Here is a 19673-nt window from a genome sequence, read left to right as displayed (position 1 = left end):
TGTGTGTGTGTCTGCATTCGGGTATGTGCACATGAGTTGGGATGCCCATGGAGGCCAGAGGCATCATGTGCCCTAGAGCTGCAGTTACATGTGGCTCTGAGCCATGTGACTTGGGTGCTGGGAGCTGATCTCTAGTTCTCCAGAACAGCCAGTGCTCTTAACTGCTGAGCCATCTCTGGAGCCCTCAAAGATCATCCCCCTAACCACTAAGGTTAACTCCCAGAAAGATCCACTCCAGAGGGTGGACAGCAGGTACCTTTAGAGGTACAATCATGCAGAGATATCTTCTATTTTGAGCTTTTTAACGCACTTTATCATTTTTTTTATTTTCTAGTACATGATTTTACATTTACAGAATGAAAAACACAGCACTTTAAAATGGTCTTAGCTTTTATTTTGTGTGCATGAGTATTTTGCTTACACGTATGTATGTGCACCATGTGTATGCAGTGTCTATAGCGGCCAGAGAGGACATTGGATCCCCAAGAACTGTAATTACAGATGGTTGTGAGCGGTGATGTAGGCACTGAGAATCAAACCCAGGTTTTCTGTAAAGATAGCAAGTGCCCTTAACCATCAAGCCCAACATACAGCATTGAAAAAGACATCTTAAGGCTGGACTGTGATGGCTAATCCTGGACTTGAGAAGGAGGGGCAGAGGCAGGAGGATCTCTGTGAGTTCCAGGTCAGCTTGGTCTACATAGAAAGTTTGGCAGACCAGCCAAAATCCACATAGAGAGATCTTGTCTCTCTTCCCCCAACCGTCACCTCAAAAAGAGGCGTTTCAAGACTGGAGTGATGTCTCAGTGGTTATTCGCACTTACTGCTCAGGCAGAGAACCCAGCACCCATATGGCAGCTCACAACCACCTACAACTCTAATTCCGGGAGAATCCTCTTCTGACCTCTGAGGACACCAGGCACTAATGTAGCATACAGACATGCATGCAGTCAAAACACTAATGCGCATGCAACAAAATAAAATCATTAAATGAAAATAAAGACATCCTTGCGTCATAAATCTGTGGCTTAGGAAACTGAATAATAATCTCCATACGAGATTCCAATCACCAATCACCAGTCACCATATCAGCATCCAGAGCTGTGCTGGACTTAGCTCCCTTGTCCTTCAGCCACCACCTAGTCATGACGTTCAACAAGGAAACTGAATCCTGGGAAACTTCTTTATTCTGTTAAACTAGCCTATTTTTTATAGTCGGTATAATATGGTCTAATATAGTCTGTATTTTGTTAGAGTTGACTCTTCAATTAACACTGTATTCTGTCCCGACCTGCAGGACGTCAACCTGGGGCAAGAGAGTCAGGGATAGGGAATGGGGACAAGAGACGCAGAAAGAACGACCACAAGACAGGATTCTGATCAAGCGGCAAAACTTCACTTTTTTCTCAGGCTAGCTTATATAGTTGGCAGAGCAGGATATGGGGAGGGGTAGAATGGGTTGTTTGTGAGCCAGGTGTTAGTGTAGGCAGGATATTAGGAAGCCACAAAGAGGATGTTTGGCAGGGTAAAGAGTTTATGAGTCCAGGAAGGGGTTGCTTAAGTGACTGAGCCTGTGGGTGGAGGGCTGGGTTGTTTCTTTTCTTGAGCTGAGGTTCTAAGGAACTGCTGTGTAAAGGTTAACTATGTGTTCTGCCAAGCGTGGCCTAGGATCTCATGCCAAGCCCTGAGATTCGGCTCCCAACAGTATTCTAAAAAACATTTTGAGTCTGGACACGCAATTCAGTTGGTAGAGTGCTGATCTGGTGGTGCAAAGCCCTGGGTTCAAACACTACCAACAGTTTAACATGGGTGTGGTGGTGCATGCCTATAATTTCAGGACTCGGGAGGTAGAGGAAGGATTGAAGTTCAAGGTCATTCTTGGCTAGAATTGGCTACAGGCAATGAGATGGAGAGGGGAATTGATTTTTTTTGTAGTTGGAAAGTTCTAGAATGTTTTAATCTTGAAATTTCATAAAGGCCTGCAGAAACTGGCTTGGTTGATAGCTGCATGGTTGAAAACCTATAAGTAGTAACCCACCTGCAGCGGGGAGCTGGAGCCATTCCTTTTAAAAGCCACCGCCAAAAGAGAGGGGACTGAGAGCATGTGGCTAGCCCATTTCCTTGTTCTCAGCCCCTTGCCAGGCCCCAGCCTCCCTTCCACCAGCCCAGCCCAGTCAGCTGCTTCTAAACAGATTTCCATCTCAGTGCCATGGTTTCTGAATTGCTGCTTGGGTTTCTCTATCCTATGGACATTGTGACCTTTGAGGTGGAGGGAAGTGGCTGTTCTCTGTAGAACGGCTTAGGGTTCCCCATGACTAGAGTCCTTCCACCAGGAAGACTCATGGTGTGTCCTCCTTCTCACTCTCCTTCTCTTCCTTTCCTTTTTAGTTAAAAATACTGTGGTGAAAGTTTTCAACTCTACTCTGACGTACAGACGATGGTGTAACATCCATGTTACCATAACCCAGCTTCAGTGCTGACCAACACACAGCCATCTTTTCCTCCTGGGCTCATTCAGTGTTGTCTCACTCCAACTAGACTGTCTGGAAGTGAAAACAGCAGCATGTATCTTAAATACACAATGTGTCTTTAAGCCACGGTCAAAACATGGCTGCCATCATCCCTTGCTGCCATCACCTTGGTCTTCCAAATTTCCCCACTCTTTACAGTTTATTCAAATCAGAATCAAAATGAGTCGCACACTTTGTGGAAATGACCCCTTTGTGGGAAACAGTACTTAGAGAGTATAAACTGAATGCCAGGCTCCTTGTTGCTATGGAGCTGTTCATTACTTCTAAGGCTTTCTGGAGGACGTACAACCTTCCCTCTTCTCATTCTCCCTCCCTTCCCAATGGCTACTCTGCGTTTGCGTGTGTGTGTGTGTGTGTGTGTGTGTGTGTGTGTGTGTGTGTGTGTGCAGGCAATATATGTAAAATAATACAATTTCTATATTTAGATGTGATTTATCTTCCAAAAGTCCCTGTGTGACTGTTGACAGCCCTCTGTTTCAGGTATTTTGTTATTGGGACAGAAAACGACTAATAGAAATACCAACGTTATTTCTAATGGAATTTTTACTGAAAGCAGTTTGGTTTTAGTTATTTTTGTCCTTGGGATATATTCTACTACATGTGTTCAGTTAAATTACTGTGTGTGTGTGTGTGTTGGGGGGAGGTCATGTGCCTTCGTGGTGTATGTGCATATGTGCCTGAGTGCCCAAGTGTGAATGACATATATGTGTGCACATGGACATGATACTAGTTATACAGACATACCAGGCTAACTAGCCAGCTTGATGAGGAGACCCCTCTGTGGTCCCTGGGGTTGTAGATGGGCCATCACTCCCAGCAGTAGTCATATGATTTCTGAGGCCCCCCAATTCTGTTCTTTATGTTTACACATCAAGCCCTTTACCTGATGAGCCATCTCATCTCTCAAGCCCCTAAATTACTGTGTTTTAAAAATCATTTGAAATAAATGTCTAACATTTAGACTACAGAAAAGGTACATCAGGAGAAGTCCATGTCTGTCCCCATCCCTTCTCCTGTTTCTTCCCACTGCCTACAGAGAATTTGCATTTTAAAAGTTATTGGTACCGTTACTTCATTTCTTAATGTAATCAATTCAAATAAGCCCATAATAAAAGACACAACTTTAAATGTTTTGCTAATTGGCAAAGAAAGACATTCCCTTCTATACTGTAATCATAGAGGCTTCTAAGCAAACAGCACTGTTGGGAATTTCTTTTAAGAACTTCCCTTCAGAGTCCTTTACAAGAGACGGGTTTGACTCATTTAATACACAAAGAATTAGGAAAAGGGGGAACCTTTTCCCAAAGCACATAGCAAATCCACTAGGGTTCCCACTGGCTCTGGGAGACTCTGGGATGGTCTCTATGCTAAATTCCCACAAAGCCCTAGTCCCCAGTTGCCTTCGCTGTCAGCGGGTTGGGGAAACTTGAGGGCCCAGGCAGAATTGAAGTATACTGTGTGCTCTTGAAGATTATATTCAGGCACCCTCTCTCCCTCCCTCTCCCCTTTCCCTCCCTCTTTCTTCTCCTTCCAGGCCACCATGAAGTAATCTGATTCCTCTGCCATGAATGTTTGTCATAACATTCTGCATGTCCAAAGGCCCAGAGCAACAGAACTAGACAAGCATGGGCTGAAACCAGAAGCCAAGATAATCTTTCTTCCTTTTGAGCTGATTTTTCTCAGGTATTTTGTCTCAGTGACAGAAGGCTAACATAGCCTTAACCCAACCAGCTGAAGGCATAGGCCTGGCCTTCCCTGAGAGCTCTGATTTCTCTGAGTCTGGAAGAAGGTTTGATTGCAGAGACAAGAAGAAACACTCCACTAAACTACAATCAAGTGTGGATGAAATCAGGACCAGGCTGGGTATGGGAACGAAAGCAGGAAGAGTAAATATATGACAGAAAGCAGGGTCCAAACAGGTGGATTTTTCCATGTTCCCAGGGGATTCTGAGTAGCAGCCCTGATGGCTCAAACAACATAAACTAACAATGTCCAATCTGGTATTTTTTTTTTGAGACTCTCAAAGCAATTTATTGTGGGAATAAATCTTGCCTCCAAGATACACGGCTACAAGAAACATGACCTTATTTTTCTTTAATACAACTTAATCTCTATTCTGATCCCTCGACACACCAGAGAACAGACACTAAATCTTGGCTGAAATGAGGACATCCAAATTCCTCTTCCCTGCCACGTGTCTGTTTGACCAAGCAGCGTGGAAGGTTATGAATATAATCCTGTGCTGTTGTCACCTCCTTGGACTCAACCATCACCCCACCCTTCTCATTGCTACATCTCACAGAAGGGTGCTAACATCCTGACCACAGGGTGCTCAGGGTCAGTGGCTCTCCATCTGGCTCTGACACCAGATCCACAGCACTGACATCACTACGATACCCAGGGTCACTGAGTCTTCTGTGGCTTTCATTCCACAGAGCTAAGGCTTTGGTCAAACCCACTACCCTGGCCACACCCCTTGACCTTTCACAGACTTGGTGGTGTAATTTAAAGAGAACAGGTGCTCAAGAGAAAGACGCCGTGTGACAGGGTTCAAGCAGAGGGGTATTTTGGGGGGATCATAAAAAGGGGAAAGGGAAGGGGTAAGACCCGCATCTGGAGACAGGAGCAGCAGGAGAGAGGAAAGAGGGGGAGAGAGAGAGAGAGGGAAAGAGAGAGGGAGAGAAAGAAAGAGATAGAGGAAGATGGGAGGTGGGCAGGACCCTTTTAAAGGGGAGCATAGTGAACGTGCACAGGTGGTGCTCTTAGTGGCTGCAGCTGAGGGCATATCCTGTCAGAACCCCAAGGGCAGGCCAGTACAGATGCCTGAATACTAACACTTGACCCAGGAGCAGAAGGTAAGGTCTTCTTTTCAGTGAAGATGACTGATATACACTTGCTTCTTCCTCCGATAGCCCAAGGAAGCTTTTTTTAGATTGAAGTTGCCTGTTTTCAATTATCTAACAGTTACCCATCCTTTTATCAGTGCTACAAGTCCCTTTTGTTCTCTAAGAGCAAGGGGGTTTTGAATGTGAGAAGTTGGAAGCATTACTCCTTTCCTGTGTTGTCACATCCCTCACCCTGGTGTGTAATTCCAGGAATCCATGTGCATGTGACCCGGATGGACTTAGGCAGTGAGTGCATGCATATAGTTCTTTGTTAACAAAGAAAAACAACAGCTAAAACTGCCCCAAATAAAGCTCAAGAGGGTGAGCCTGGGTGGTTACTTGGAAATCTGTTAACGAATATCAAAAGCAAGAATGATTTTCCTCTTCACGTTTTACCTTCTGCTCTCTTCAGTCTTATCCCCACAGCACACCGAAGAAAACCTCAGCCTTCCTCATCTGAGCCTGACTAACTTAGACTCTAAGAGGGAAGCTGCAGACATCCAATGTGACCAGGAAGAACCTCAATCCCTCCCCAGGGCGGAGCACACCGAGTGCTGGTGTGGACTGGGGGAACCTCGGGCAAAGTTGGCACTCACTGATAAGCTCCAGATACCTGCAGGAGCAAAAACAGAGCCTCTTCAAAAGCACCTGGCCTTGCCTGTCCTCAGTCCCCCCAACTTCTAAAATGTGTCGGTTGCCATGGCAGCCACTGTCTAATTGAAATTCTCATTCACAGAGATGTCCTCGGACACAAAAGCTGCTTTGTCCAGAAACCATTCACAGGAACTGGCCTGAGAGATGGAGCTTAAATCCTGACATCGAGGCACCAGGTGACAATGAACAGATGACCCATCCGGAAGATGTTCCCACTGATGCCCACGGCACTTACTGTGCCACCATTGATTCTCACACTCGACAATATCAAGTCCCTTTTCTGTGTTAAGCAAGGCACTGAGAAACACCATGTCCCTGTGGCCACCAGTGCATTTAGTCAGGGAAGCTGATTAGGAAACAGAATTAGAAAGCAACTTAATAATTAAAAGGATGAGTGCAGGCATGTGAGGGCCACAGAGACACCAGACTGGGGAGGAAGTGTCTGGATGCTCTTCGGGTAGGAGCTGAGCTGAGACGTGAATCCTAGGGCTTCTCATGCAAAACTCATTACCAAAAGTCTGACTTTTAAATAGCAAGGTCCTGTGGTGGCATACCACTGTAGTGTTCTGTGCCTGAGACTGTGAAGGAAGAACAAGGGCAAGATGGCGAGTGAGGGGACCGGGTCAGCGAGGTGACACGGAATTATGCCATTATCGTACCACCATTATATCCCATATCACAGATTTTCTGTGAGATGTCCAGGGTTCTACATTACTTCTAGACCAAACTGGAATTCAAACCACTGACTGTGAATATGCGTTTATGCTTGCTTCTTTATAGTGTCTTAAGAGAATTCTGTAGAACAGTGCCAAACATTTCTGACTTCCCCAAGCCCCCAGTTCAACATGGAAAAATGTAAAGGAACTAGCAGGCCACCCCTTACCATGGGCATGGTAGAACTGTCCTTGATGGCATGGGCTGGGAGATCTGGCTCTGCCCCTCACATGATGGGGGCAGCCCCAGTGGCCCAAACTGAGCAGCTCAGCTACTGCCCAGGCCCACCCTAACATCTACCCCATCTGCTGGAGCGTGTGAAGGGACAGTTCCTGTGAAACGGTATCTTCAGGGCCTCCATGACTCCGGTGGCTGAGGGATATCCAAAAGGAGTTTCCGTGAGGGTCCAGTGATGATGATGTACCAGAAACCAAAGACCTTGAACCAGGCCAATGACTCACTGCAATGAACATTTGCAAGGAAAGCTGATTGGACGAAAGGGTCTACCGTGTGACATCTCTCGGCTCCCAATGCCACTAAGACAAATGAAGAGGTGTTGGAGAGGCGGGAAAGACAGAGGAGTGAAGAGGTTTTTGTTTGTGTGATTTTTAATATTTTTTAAATTGTATTTTATGGGAGACACTGCAAGAGTGATGGGTGGAAATGGGGGGACTGGGAAATGAGCAGAATTAAGGTGCATGATGTGAAATTCCCAAAGAATCAGTAAAGAAATTATGTTAAAAAAAAAAAAAAAAGACTCAAGCCCAGAAGCAGCTTCTCTGTTCGTGTTAGAAAATGTGTGTAAATGCTCCATGCCTGAAAATAATAGACCCATAGCTGCTCCCTAATGACAGGGAACTGGCAGAAAAGGAAGTCAGAACTTTAGCTCGTCTGGAGCTTCTAAAAGTCCTCCCAGGACAGTATGCATGGGCATGGAAAAACTGTCAGCATATGCCATTGAACCTTAGCAAGTTCACATGACCACAAACAAAATATACGCAGAGGCAAAGGAAGTGAAAGAGAACCAAAATGCGGCTAATGGCTACTCGGGGTGACATCATGGGAAGCGTTTTCTTTCGTTTAACAGCACTTACTACAATGAATAGAAAGAATGTACATGTGTATCTGTGCTTGTGTGTGTGTGTGTGTGTGTGTGTGTGTGTGTGTGTGTGTGTGTGTGTGTGTGTGCACATATGTGTGAGCACACAGACCTGGCCAGACAACCTTGAGGTTGGCAGGTCACTGGGTGGGAGGAAGGAGGCAGGGCTGGAGTCCTCTGTCCCTCCACATGGGTAGAAAAGTGGATTTTGTTTTCAGCCCCGTCAAAGTCAAGTTTGGTTTGGAGACTGTAGCAGGGCAACTCCCTGGCTCAAGCTTGGGAAATTCAAGGCCTACTGGTGCCTCCCTCCCTTTGCAACACAGACTTCATGTGGAGGTCTGTGGGGGATGGGGCTCACTGCAGAAGCAGTGCACTGGCCAGGGTGCCAAAGCATCAGGGTAATTAGCACCGCACTCGTCAAAGGGTCTGGTGCTATTTTTACAATCTTTCCAACACATCAGCTTGGGAGAGGATTCCAGGAGTCCTGCCTAGTTACCTAGTGCTTCAGGAAGGCGACAGAACCACCCAGAACCTAGAGGAAGATGCCCATCACCCATATATAAGTAACCTTTATTTCTGAAAATGGGGGGGGGGGCGATGAGTCAACTAGAACATTCCCATCTGTACCCCTGTTGTAATTTGACTGTGAACCGGCACCCAAAAGCTTTTGAACCACTTGGCCACCCAGCTGTAGACTGGCCTCGGGGTTGGGCCTAGAAGAAAGGATTAGGCCAGGGGAGGCATGCCTTGAGGATTCTTAGCTTCACCTAGCTCCTGTAACTTCCTGCCTCCCCATGCACTGTGACCAGCTATCATGGAGCTGCCTCAGTTCTTGCAGCCATATCCATCCACCTCACCATGATGGACTGTATCCCCCACAAACAGCCCAAATAACCTCTCCCTCTCTTAAGTTACTGCCTGTCAGGCATTTGGTCACAATAATGAGGAAAGTTAACTAATATAACACCCCTTCTCTGACACCAGGAGCCACTTGACTGGGCCTGGCTAAACCCCTGATGCGGGGACATTTCAGTATGGTGACATAAGAGCTAACCTGCTGGTCTTGTCACTCACAAGTATATGACCTTTCTATACCTCCATTTCCTTATATACGAGCAGAGAGATGTATAAGAGCCACAGGCTTCTACAGAAAGCTGTTGTCTCCAGCTAAAGGTCAGCAAACTGTGGCCCTCAAGCTTAATCTGGCCCTTGTCATGTTTTAATAAAGTTTTATTGAAAAACAGCTGTGCACATTCATTGGCATCACAGCTCCAACTTCCTTTAAGCTACAATGTCAGTCACTGTGATGGAGACCACAAAATGGCCCATGGAGTCTGGAATGTTAATTTTTATACAGAAAGCCTAATTAACCCATTTTAGACCAGATTCTTCCAGAAAGAGAATTTAAGATGACGATTAAGATGCAAGTGACTTATCAAGGAAATGCTACTGAGAGAATCCTGTAAGGGAGAGAGGGAAGCAGACAGATAGAGCAGACCAAGAGAGGCCATAGTTTCATGCTCTTAAAGTCCCCAGCCCGATCCCAAGAGCAGCACCAGGTCTCTCCCAGGGGAAGAGACTCAGGCAGTCTGGGAAGAAGGTATCAGCACACATTAGAAGATCAAAACCCACAAAGCTGGGCCAGAGCAGGGCCTGGAGGGGACCTGGGCAGAGCTCAAAGAGGTTTGCCCTGGATGCTTGTAGTTACTCCCATTAATGAAGCTTGTCAGGTAGGATCAGGGTGCCAAGCACTTCAGGCTATTACAGTGTATGCTCCTCATCACCATCCTAGAAGCAGGAAGTAGGTGATGCTCACTTTGTATCTGAGAAGTAAATGAGATCACACTGGCTGGGTGCTGGGCCCCAACCTCGCAGAAGGCACTGACTAAGAAGATGCTGCTGGGGATGCCTGTGGGCAGGAAACCTTGTAGAGAACAGACCTCAGAGAAAGGAGCACCAGTTTTCTTGGGGGAGGGCACTCTGCAGTTCAGTTGGCACTGTACAAAGCCCGCCATAGTCTTAGTTGGAATACCACTTGGGGAACAAAGACCAGATGTGGGCATCTGTCCAGCCAACTGGTGTCTCAAATGCCAAGCTGCATTACAGGGGCTGAGCTGGGCCTCTTCTCCATCTAAGACTGACCCTTAGCTCCAGACTTGAGAGAAATAAAAGGACAATCTGGGACTGCTGGACAAAGGCAAGCAGCTAGTATCTAGCACATCTGAGGCCCGCAAGGCAAGGCAAGGCAAGGCAAAGCCATCAGAAGCATACAGCCAATTGCTACCAGCCCTCAAGGCCAAAGACAAAGTGTAGGTTGACTTCCTGGGTACTAACTACCTTAATGGAGAGACATCCAGACAGTGGTACCCCATTGCCATGCTTGACTCCCTGTTTCTCCAGCACTATCTGTTTTATTCAAGAAGCCAGATGATGCAGAGGGGTCTTGAGTTTATATCAACCTATTCTTGGTTGCTGGGTCCCCAAAGAACCTATTTATCTTTTTCTTTTAGTCCTGGGCCCAGAAGCATCTGACTTTCATCCTTTAAGGCTACAACCCCCACTCCCAAACACACACCACAGTTCCCCAAGTTCTGCCACTCAAAGAAAGCCACATTCCCCTTAGTCCAACCTTCCCTTCCTGGGAGGAAGAGGGTGCAATGCATTAAGTCACCAACACCTTCGTGTGAATGCTCTAAGCAGATTCTTCCCTCTGCATTAGCCAGGTGTTAAGAAAGTCCCAAGCACTGAGATAGAAGGTTGCTGAAAAGATATGGGAGCGGGGAGGAGAGCACAGAACTGAAGCCATGCCTGGTCAGTCCAATGCTCTGGCAGATATCCGGAAAGGGCCAGGGACCCTCTGAAGCTCTTTTACAGCCACCCATTCTCTAGGCCTAAAGAAGAACAGTGGCCTCTCCTGTGGTGTTTTTGTCCACTGTCCCTGGGGAGGCGATGACAGGGTGACAAATGTGCTGGTGTGCGGGCAAGCCACTGCAGGCTGCTGCACAACACTGGCCTTTGGGGTCACACCAGGCTACAGAGAAGCAAGCCTCGGTGGGTTCTACCTGTCTTGACCTCTCTAGCCCATACCTGGCGCATGATGCCCTGTGGAGCCCACCTGCCCTGCTTCTGAGGTATCTCTCCAAGGTCTTCAGGGTGTTAGCATTAGCATCTGACTTAGGCATAGCACCCGTTAGGAAACTGAACAGCCCTCCCATCTTAGCAGGTACTTAGTCTTTTCCAGGCACTATGTGTACTTGCCATAGCCACCATTCACCAAGCAAGCCAGACTCCATGGCCAGGCCTGACATTCATTCATTACAGAGTTGTTATCCAACTCAGACTTACGCATGAGAGCAAAGAGTGGAGAAGTTAGTGACACTTGAGCCACGGGGCAGAACGCTCAGGTCTTCGGGGGCTTTGACGCTGGTTTCTCTGCTGCCTTCCACAGTAGTCTCAGAAATCACCTTGCAAGGTCAGACAAGGACCCCATTTTTTTCCAGTGGGGTGAAGATCAAGGAATGGAAGCCTGAGAGTGAGGGTCCAGGTCCACGTAAGCTCAGCTGAGAAATGGTAATGGTATGCTTTCTGGTGCCCCACAAACAAGCAAAGAGCTGGGGCCCCCTGCCTGCCATGAAAACACCCACGATTCTGACTGACTGCTTCACAAACCAGTGTCCTAACTTGAAGGGCCAGGCTTTCATGCATGGTGAGAGATGGATTGCCGTCTGAAGGAATGTCTTCGTTGCCTCTAATAGCAGAACTCAAGACAGGATCTCTTATGCCAGGAGGAAGGCTCCCAGGGACACCTATCAGGACAGAGAGGACAGTGGACAGAGGAAGGAACCAAGAGGAAGTCTGGTCTTTTCCTGATTCCAATGGGACTCTGCCTCGTGAGGCCAGGGGCCAACCCTTAACCTCTCATAGCTGTCAATTGTTTGCTATGGGCTTTCCTGCATGGGAGGTGGGAAGGACATTTTGGGCTGGGTGACAATTTTCTAGAGAATAGTACAGCTGCAAGCCTCAGCACCCAACATGCATAGCAGCTGTGGAATGCTGGCAGCTATTGAAGGCCCTGGGCAGGATGCCAGAGGCATCAGCTAGGAGCAGGTGACTCAGAAGGTGGGGTCATCATTGACTACCTCGAGTGCTGCAAAAGTCCGTGCCCATCCCTTCTCTCTTCCCCTTCTTCCTTGTAGATCTTTTAGTCCTGGGCCACCTGGGCTCAAGTTTCAGGGAGCATCCAGTTTGAACTCTTCCAAGCTGGGACTGCTCACCCCCAGCCCCTTCCAGCAGTCTGTCTGTGAGGGGATTCCCAGTGACGCACTCAGGAAGGCCTCATGGAGCAGCGGCCCCAAGCCAGGCCTGGGGATCATGAATGAGGGCAGAGATATGGCCAGGCTGTTCCTCCTCACCAGCCGGAGCTGCGGCCCCCAGCAGGGTGAGCAGCTGCCCTCCTGAGGCAGCCCAGGCGGGCTCAATGCCCAGCCCTTGATGGCCAAGAGCCGAGCTGGCCCGGTCCACACGAGAGGTTATTTCTATAGCTTCCAGAGGGGATCTGGCTCCATGTGCTCTAACCTCCTCATCCTCAACCTCCTCATCCTCTGTCCTTTTGTGATACCTTCATTGGTTCTATGATTATTCTCTAAGCACAGATGGGCCACAAACTGAGAGCCAGGGAAGGGTGAAGAGTGACACACACACACAAGGTCCTTCCTCCACAGCAGATGGGGGTGGGGGGTAAGAGCGGGGCACGGAATGAATGTTCTGAAAGTGTCACACTGGCAAGAAAACCGAATTCCTCTTTTTTCTCATAGGCCTGAGTTTCCTCCAGGGTCGCCACCCTACAGTGGGGACATAGTTTAAACTTGCCAGCCATGCTGCTTGCCAACTCATCCACCTTAAGAAAAGCCTTTCTCCTTTGTGGAGGTTAGAGATACAGAATTGAAAGCCATGATATCTTCAACCTTGGAGCAGTCTCTGCTCTTCCCATGGAGGGGGACCCCTAGCAAAGAGGAACCCCAGTGTGAGAGGGCAGGCCCAGCACAACCATGCGTGGACATATCTGCAAGCTTTTGGATTCCCAAACTTGCTTCTCCCACCTGAACTCTCCTTCAACCTCTGAACCTACTAAGTCTTCCTGCCTGGTCCACTCTTCCAACTACACTGATTCTTCATCAAAATCATTTATGCCCTTGTTGTGTTTGGATTAATGAAACAATAGAGATTTACTTCTCCCCACTCTGGATGGAGACTGGGAAATCTAAGATCAGTGTGTCGGTGGATGTGGGGTCTGCTGGGATTCCTTGTCCTGGTTATTCTCATGTGACAGAGAAGAGAGGTCCTGTGTCCCCCACATTATCTATGAGGACATTAATCCCCTTCATGGGGTTCCATTTTTCATGACCTCATCACCTTCCAAAATCCCAACCTCCCAACAGGAAGAGAGTAGGGATTAAGTTCAACCCAAGTTTTTAAAGGGCCATCAACATTTATTCCACAGCAGACTAATTCAGAGTGAGCTCAAACTCAACACATCCAATGTGACTAGGGCTCTCCTTCCCAAACAGGGCCACCCAGTAGGCCTCGCCATCCCAGGTGGGCACACTAGTGGGGTTGTTCGCTCTTCCCCAGCCTCTGATGACCAGTTCAGTACCAGTTCCCATTTGATGCCCAAACAGATCCTGACTCCTTCAGCCCATATCCATCGACCCTTCCCAAGTCCAAGGCATAGCTGCTCCCTGAGACAACAGAAGGGGATAGGTTCTGTTCCTATAGGTTCCACTTACACTGCTCTCCAGTCATCCCTGGAACTCAGAAGGAGCCTTTAAAACTCGTGTTACTTCTCACAGAAAACCCTTGGGTGATTCCCAGTCCACTAAGATCTGGTCCTACCTATCTCTCTAGGATCACTGTCTCTGCAGTTGGCATATGCCACATTCTCCACACCTCTACTGAAGTCCAGTCCCTCTGACTCACCTGTATGGGACCTCTGTGCCCAGGTTTAAATCCCCAGAGTTCTCACACACTTTCAGGGAAGCTTGGAGGTTTGAACTCAGGTCAAATCCCTGCCACACACCATTCCATTCAGTAGTCTTGTTTGATCAGTGTCTCCCCCAGTTGGACTCTTATCTGTTTATCCCCTGAGAGAGCACTATACTTTGTAGCCTGCTCTGTCCTCGAACTCACAATTTTCTAGTCTCAGCCTCCCAAGTTGTGGGATTATAGTCAACTCCCCACTGGACTTTAACTTCCTGGAGGATGTAACAGTCTCTCTTTTATTAACCTAAATTAAATGCCAAAGGCCTAGTACACTGCCTAGCACAATGTAGATAGTAATTAAATATTTTTTTGTTTGGCCTGAATGAATAAAATCTTAAATGAGCTCATAGAATGAATGAAACACTGCCCTTATCGTTTAGTGTCTCATTCTAATATCCCTTCCGCATCCTGGAGAATTCTAGAAGTGGGGCACTGACCCTCTAGGGACACTTTTTTCCATCCTGGGTATACAGGTCCAAATTCCCAGCCACCAGGAAGTTCCATTCTGGCAGGAAGTGGAACAAATTTGCTTGCTAATCAAGCCAGGGGCTCCCCGCCAGGAGCCCGAGTAGAGCCAGGCCAGCCTCGCACTAGCCCATAGATTCAGGTTCACTCATTACTGTGTTTCCTTTTGTGTTGGCCTGGGTATTGCCGTCATCTCCCCGTTCCCCTGTTCCTCTGCCTCTCTTCATTTTCTCCCTGTCTGGAGAGAAGTTCTCAGCTGTAGCCCAAGGCAAAAAGACAGACAAGGTGAGTCCGTGGGCCTGAGGCCCAAAAGAAAGAGTAAGAGGCTCTCTCCACTCAGTGCTGATCACTGCACTGAGCTCTCTGCCGACCTAGAGTGGCCACAGTCCTTCCATGTGGCTTCTCCTAGTGTTTCCTGCCTGGATAGAAAGGAGGCTTGGAGAGATTACTGAGGACCAAGATTATTTAAGAGATTAGGTGTCAGCTGACCATAACCTACAAGCCAAATGCAGAATACCACATGGTGTGGTGAACGTTTTATTAATACAGATCTGTTTTCTTTTGTTTACTCATTTGCCTATGGCTGTTTTTGTGCTACAGTGACAGAATCCCTATAATTCAAAAAGTCAAATAAATACATACACACACACACACACACACACACATATATATGTATGTATATGTATACATATGTGTATTTACATTTGTGTAGGTGTATATAATCTGACCCTTTACATTTATTTTTTATAATTTGTGTGTATGTGTGTCTGTGTGTCTGTGTGTGTGCGGGTGTAGTGCCTGCAAAGGCCACAAGAGGGCATTGGTTCTCCTGTGGCTGATATTGCAGAAATTTGTGAACCCCAACACGGGTCTTGGGAACTGAATTCAGGTCCTCTGCAAGAACAGCAAGCATTCCTAACCACTGAGCCATTTCTCCCATGATCAAGGAATCCTTGCCCAGTTCATCAGAGACCACAGTCACTGACTACAAAAAGGGCAGGAACACAAACTCATTGAACCTCAGAACCAGTCTCGCCAAGAGCAACAAATGCTCTCAACTGCTGAGCCATCTTTCCATCCTTAAGAAAAATGTGTCACCCCGTATCTCAGTCCCCCTGCCTTTCATACTTGGCCTCATGCATCAGAGTAGTTTGACCTACATTGCCAGAGAGTGTGTCCCTATGTCTTTTGAGCTGTTTGACATGGGAATGGCTCCAGTGAAAATGTGAGCTTGACCAATCTGACCCATCCCTGGGGAATTCGGACTAAGGCAACCAAGAGGCCCCTTCTACTAGGGGAATGGACACTGTGGGTTTGGAGGCTGGTGACTGTGACAAGAGAGGTTATGAGAGCAGGAGTTCCTCATTAGAGGGAAAATTAGAGTCAGAGGGCCAGTGAAGCATGGCCTTGCCTGGTGCTCTAAGAGAAAGGAGAGAGGCTTTGGTTCCTAAGTGTTCCCCTGTTCCAGCTCCATGAGGACAGTTGTTCCCTTCCTAGATCACCTTGGTCTTTGGGGGGTGGGTTGTATTAAAAAAGAAAAAGAAAAGAAACAAAAGCAAGTTACCATAAGAGGGCTTTATTGTTAGGTATATATTGATTCATTAACCAAAAAGTCCCAACATAACTTCAGGCTCAGCTTGATCCAGCAGCTCAAATGATGTCATCTTTGACCCCATTTTTTTCAGTCCCTCTATCCTGTCTTTTGTAAGGATAGCTTGACCCTCAGTCTCTACTCTTTGTCTCTTATATGGCCACTCTAGAGTCTTCAAGATGACTGCATCAATTCCAGACCTCACAGCTTCAGGCCAACCTGCAAACTGGGACACAATCCCAGCAGTTCTTTCCACTTTGGGACTTGTGACCTTGCTCATGATCTCTGAAGCAGTGACTGGGGTTGGTGGAGATGAAAATGCTATTTAGATCAGACACCCATCGCTTGCTTCAATTTTCCCACTTGCAATAACAACTGCTTATTATGATCCAGGTCCTGCAATGTTCGTTCCACACGTCACCTCCCCTAAAACTCATAAAACCTTCCAAGGCACTATCCAGGGCAATCTCTACTTTATTAATGAGGAAATGAGAGCTCAGAGAGTGTGGCCACCTTACCTGGGGTCACACAGCTAGCAGCTGACAGTGCTACCACTGTCCAGGAGTTTTAAAAGGCCTGTGAAATTCAGGACCCTGAGCTCCTGACTCCTGTGTGTCTGCCTTTTACAGCAGGCAGGGGTCACTTAACAGTCACTGACCCCACCCTATTGCTGCTCTTCGGCCACCTGTCACTATCCTCTGACCAAGGTCCCTTGCATAAGGGGAGATTTTTTTGTTCAAAGACTTTAGACTGGGTTACTCAAAAGTCCTGTTCCCACCTCTGGGTTTCTCTGGACTTTATTCTCATCACCACCTCGAGCCGTTTCCATGGAAACTGCTGTGCTCCTGCATCCCTTTCATCCTTCTTTCTGGGAAGCAAGGCCAGCTCTCTGGCACCCTGGTAGCCAGGCCTGACCATTATAAAGACCAAAGAGGCAATATCTGAAAGAAGCATTTGCAGGGAGAGGGAGGAACCAGGACTCGCTCCTGGGTTTTCTTTGAAGTGCTCCAAAATAACACCAGGTGCTCTGAGGAACTCTGCCAATTACTGCGGCCCACTATGGGTTGCAAGGTGTTTGCCATCCCATCTCTGGCATCTCATAGTCACATTCCTCACTTCCTGGGGACCTGGGAAGAGGGCTCATGGGGGGAAAATCTGCTTAGCGTGTCCTTGTGTCAGTGACAGCCCTCAGAGGGGACAGTCAGTGGGATGGCAGGAAGGATGCAAAAAGCAAGTCCTAATCCATTCACTGGAGGACTTCTGGACACTGGGAGACATGACACATGACACTAGTGGTCCAGGTGTAGGGGATACTTCCTAGATCTTGCCCAGGAACATGGCACCTGGCATACAAGGCCCCTGGTACCTGAATGAATCAAAGTAACCTCAATTATCCCATCCTTCTAGGCCCTGCTTAAGTACTGTTCTCTCTGAGCCTTGATTTCCTTATCTTGAAGATGGGTCCAAATCTTATAGAACATCTGAGAGGGCAGCTGTGTGAGCCAACAACATATGATCCAGTGCAACCACCGGTGAGGACATATACAGATACCAATATCCTTCACTGTCACTTCCACCACCATTATTGTCATCAGAGCTGTTATAACACTCAAACAGAAGTCCTCAGAAGATCTCAGACATTGGAAAATACTTAGGAGTTTCAGTTCTTTGAGAAGCAAGCAGAAAAGCATGGTTTCCATGTCACTGCTTTAAGATAAAGTCATTGGCTCTCCTTTGCTTTGCCCTTGCTTCACCTTCTGGTGCTGGGCAAGGCAATTTAGGCTGCTTCCATACCTCCAAGCAATGCTGAGTTTGAAAAAAGCACAGTGTCTTCACATGGGCCCTAAGAGCCCCAATTCTGCTCACCGCAATCTGTTTGGGACCATGTAGCCTCACATTGTCCTTCCCACAGCAGCCCCAGGATCTGGAGGGGTTTCCCGCCTCAGAGGAGCCAGGAAAGAAACCATACCCGTGCACCTCTTTCAAGTTGGTGGCCTCAGTTGGAGGTAGGGGGCGTTCTGGACATTCTAAGCAGACAGGAGGAGTCTGGCTCCTGGGTTGCCTGGTGTGGTCTCGGGCTAGTCTTTCAGAATGTCAAGAAAAGTTCCTCTTACCCCATATTGGTGCCAGTATCTACTTTTCCATTTAGCCCAGACCACACACATGATTCTTGGTGGCGAACTCTTGACGACATCATTTGTGGTCCTTGATATTGTAGAGGAATCAGGCAGGCACTGCCCTGGGTGTTTACAGACGGAAGCTGGGAGGGACTAGGAGGGAACTCAAAGGAAGGAACCCTAGTGGCAGGTGCCTTGGGTGCCCCGGAGTCAAAAGCTGCTACTCTGGAAACAGCAGCTACCTAGTTTGCCCCTGGGCCTCACTTTGGCATTCACCCTGTCAGTAGCAGCTTCACTCAGGGGTGCAGAAAGTTAAGGCTCTGAATCCGGAATGGTCTCCAAAGGCTTGTGTGTTAAGGGCCTGGTTTCCAATCCAGTGTTCGGCGGTGGGATTTGGAGACGGGAAAGTGATTGGGTGGAAGAGCTCGGACTTCACTGACGGGTTAATCCACTGATGGCTTAGTAACTGATTATTGGAAGGTGGTAGAAACTGGAGGTAAGTTAGACTAGTTGGGAGGCAGCCCGTCACTAGGGTGTCGGTGGGAGGCTGTGTCTTGTCCTAGCTTTGCTTCCCTTCTTTCATCTCTCCCAGGCTCACTTGGTGACCAAGGCGCCTCACCACCTCCCATGAGCAATGAACCAAAAGCCTACAGACTAAAACCTCCAAAACCATGAGTCAAAATAACTCTTTTCTCCTTTAACTTGACTTCCTCGGGTGTTTTGTCCCAGTGATATATATAAAGCCGGCCAGCACTCTGAACAAGGAGTCCTGGCCCAGCTGACCAGCGATCACAAGCGCTAGCTGCACGAAGGACACAAACTTGTTTAGTCCTTAGCAATTCCAATACGTCAATACCCACACTCCCATTTTACAGACTAGAAAAGCTGAGGCACAAACAGGCTGTATAATCCAAACACAGCTGCAGAGGGGTTTTGTGTGTTTTTGTTTTGTTTTGTTTTGTTTGCTTGTTGTTTTAGGAACCAGACCCGAGGGGCTTGATTCTAGAGCAACTGTTTGTTGTTGTTGTTGTTGTTTTGTTTTGTTTTGTTTTAGAACGGAACCTTCTTTCCTCTTCATAGACAAGACTCAGGCAAAGCGCCTCCAGCTTGCTAATTTCCGAGCCCTGGCAGCAAAGGAGCCTGGAATACCCAGGCCTCAAATGCTAGCTTTTTCTGCCTCTTCTCCCCGAGTCTGTTCCTGTGAATAACCTCTAACACATCGGACCTGGGCAACGCATGAGCAATTTGGGAACTTGGACTCTATTGTTGCTCTTTGAGGTCAGCTCAGAGCTGCCCCACCTGACACCTGCTCCTCTCTGCCCCGCCCCCAGGTTCTCCTCTCCCCTAGCAAACTGCTTTTGATTCTCACCTCCTTCTCTTTTGCTCTCCTTTCGAAGGCAGCTCGGCTAACACTCATTAGCACATGTTAATGAGAATGAGCACCAATTCATGTCTCTGTCCTTCTTTTTAGGGCGGGTGCTGCTTTCACTCTAAGGGTAAGGTGTCCACAGAGGCGAGCACACACTACAGGACCTAGACCTTCAGAGTGGGGAGGATATGGGAACGGACCAGGCTCTG

Source organism: Cricetulus griseus, chromosome 3, assembly GCF_003668045.3.
Source record: "Cricetulus griseus strain 17A/GY chromosome 3, alternate assembly CriGri-PICRH-1.0, whole genome shotgun sequence".
NCBI lineage: Eukaryota > Metazoa > Chordata > Mammalia > Rodentia > Cricetidae > Cricetulus > Cricetulus griseus.
This window is presented reverse-complemented; position numbering follows the sequence as displayed.